Source organism: Pygoscelis adeliae, unplaced genomic scaffold, assembly GCF_000699105.1.
Source record: "Pygoscelis adeliae isolate BGI_AS28 unplaced genomic scaffold, ASM69910v1 Scaffold108, whole genome shotgun sequence".
Lineage (NCBI taxonomy): Eukaryota > Metazoa > Chordata > Aves > Sphenisciformes > Spheniscidae > Pygoscelis > Pygoscelis adeliae.
Genome location: NW_008825498.1, coordinates 6,837,994 through 6,840,893, shown reverse-complemented (window position 1 = coordinate 6,840,893; position 2,900 = coordinate 6,837,994).

The window sequence follows — 2,900 nt, the reverse complement described above, 5'->3', positions numbered from 1 at the left end:
CCTACACATTCGGATTCCCTCTACATATCTGCTTTCTGACCTATTTAAGCATCTAGAAAAAGCATGCAAACCCAACCCATGGTTTTCTATCAAAGAGCATAGACCAGAAAAGCATCGTGCTGAGAAGGACATCAAAAAGTCATCTGGTCCTTTCCCCTGTCCAAGACAGGATCAACTGCCATTTCTGACAGATCTTTTTTTAACTTGTTCCTGAAGATCTCCAACGATATCTACTTGGAAAATTCTCCAATCAATACATTCTTAATCCTTATAATTTCCAAACTTTTCCTAGCATTTCATATGAATATTTTGATAGAAATGAAATCCATTATTTCCTAACCTTTCCGTCACAGAGGACCCCGTTTTACATATCTGTCAGTATCCTCTTCCAGGCCTCTCTTCTGGAGACTAGGAAATATTTAGTCAGTCAGCTATCAGGTCAGTCTTTCCAGCATCCAGTTTTCTAGACCTCTGATTGTTCTTGTTGCTCTCCTATGGATTATCTCCACTTGGCCTACCTCCTTCTTGAAGTTCAGTGCCCAAACCTCATAGTACTCTGAGTAGAATGGAAAACCAAGTCTCCATCAAGTTTTATTTTTCAGGGGTATCATGAAGAAACTTTCTCCTAGTTGCTCAAAATCATCTTTTCCTAGAGGATGCTCCAGCTGGACTCCAGTGGGAAGCAGTCTGCAGGGTCAACCCACTCATAGAGCTTGGTCTGTGGGGACCTCTGCAGAAACTAACAGACCCTGCAGGAGTCAGGTAGGCTGGCTAATGGTCCCTGATGTAGCCAGTGGAATCTGCAGTCATATATATCAGCACTGATGCCAGGCTATACTCATTTTACAGTGCCCTGCTTAATTTTGTTAGCTAGAGAGCCATCACAGTAAGAGTAGAGCAAATGCCCATGATGGGCACAGTGAGGAGGCAGAGGAGAGGGGGGACCAAGCATATTCCTTGCTTCTGAGTGCTCCCAGGGACACAACTGCGTACAGGAGAGCCTTTTCCTCAGGGCAGCTGGTCCTGCTTAAAACCATGTGAAATTCAGGGACAAAATAACTGGTCTGTCAAGAAATTTAGCCAGTGGAAGTGCAGGCAAGCAGCTACCAAAGGACCTTTGTACTCTTTAAGGTCATCGGTAGAGTCAGACTTTTCTCACAAAATTGTTTGTACATCCATGTCTCATTTGGGCAGAAAAGGGAAACATTCCAATCTGAAGGAACAAAGACTTTATTTGATTTGCTGGTTGCTGTCTTGAAAGGCTCTTGTCAGCCTGACTTTTGCCTAGGGGGAGAGAATTGCCATGGTGTGAGGCTTCCAGGCAGATGGCTGGAAGCAAGCGCCAGGCTCAGCACCTCCCTGTCAGCCCAGCTGTAGCTCCCAGATTGGAAGGATCTCACGCTCTTTGCCTCTAGGTAGAAAACGTGAATGATAACAGCCTGCCAGAAATGTCAGCTCCCAGCTGCGTGACAATTCCTCCCCAAAACAAATTTAAAATAAGAGTCAGGTAAAATTGGAAATTTTCAAAGAAATGTTATCTGATGGACAGTTATTAAAAGGGCATTTTCCACAGAAAAGAATGACATCCCTTCCATCCTGACAGGAAACTGCCAACCATTTCTACTTGCTGGTGCTTCAAAACCTTCCATTTACTTTTCCAGATGCTCTTTTCTCATCAATGAGCTGTTGGCTCTGATTCCCTCTTGCGACCCCTCTCACAGCCTCTCCTATGAGCCTCAACCTGCTCGCTCCACCTGCCCATTTTCTCTGCTACCCTTTCCCCTCTGCTTTTCCAGCAAGAGAAAAAAGGGAGCAAACAGCAGAACCTACCAGTCAGAGATATCTTGATATTAGCGTTTGCAAATGATAGCACTGTAAGGTCGGTGATACCAGCTTTCATGTTTCTTTCTTAACCCTTTTGCTCCATTCAGAGTTAAAAATTGTTAGGTCACTTATACTCCCATATTTATACAATGCCTTGCATTTTGACATTTTGAGGAGTCTCTAAATCCACATGTAGCAGAAGAAAGGGAAACTGGGGAGGGAAGGCAAGGAGAAGAGGGAACTGTAAGGAAGCTGTAGCTCACCACTGCTTCTGTCCCAGCGGTATATGTGTTTCCATGGCTGATACAGTCACAGCCACACAAGCTCTCCATCAACGCACATTGGTGCGTTGTTCATATCCATTTACAATTATTGATCGGCACATAGGTAGATGCTGAACTCCAGTGCTGTCCTGTCAGCTCACTAGGAACTCAGCTAACATCCCGAGAGCGCGTTCATCGCCTGCACCTGTGCACCTGCCTGCTTTTTGCAATGCTTTCCAGGGCTAATGCTCCTGGAGTGGAACCCCTCTTTAGTAGGGTGAGAAATAAAAACCCAAGTCCTATACCCAGCCTCCATGGCTGCAGGCGGAGCAGGGTGCCATACTTTTCCTTCAGATTCCCTCTAAATCAGCTTCTCTGGGCCCCCTGCTGACATCTTCACTAGGAATTTTTAATGTGTGCACTGCAGGCCTCACCTTCTATATTTCTACATCTATATGTGTATTTATGTGAGGTCAAGTAAAGTGACATTCAGCTGGGGAGGCAAGTGCCGAACACAAATAGCGTGTCAGCTGGCTCTCGCTCGGTGGTTGGAGGGGTGAGCAAAGCCAGTGCATGAGCATCGTTTCCTTCCCCTATACATCCAGCTTCCCACAAACAATCAACTGCAGAAGTCACTGCTTTCTGCCAGCTAGCAATACCCTGTTACCAGTAATTGCAAAAGCCATTAATAAAAGAGGGGAGGGGGGGAAGCAAGACACAAAAGGGAATAAATACTGTACATAGCCAGAGGGCCTTTCCCTCCCACACATATGATTCACTGTTGTTCCTTGCCTCACATGGGAAAATGTTGTC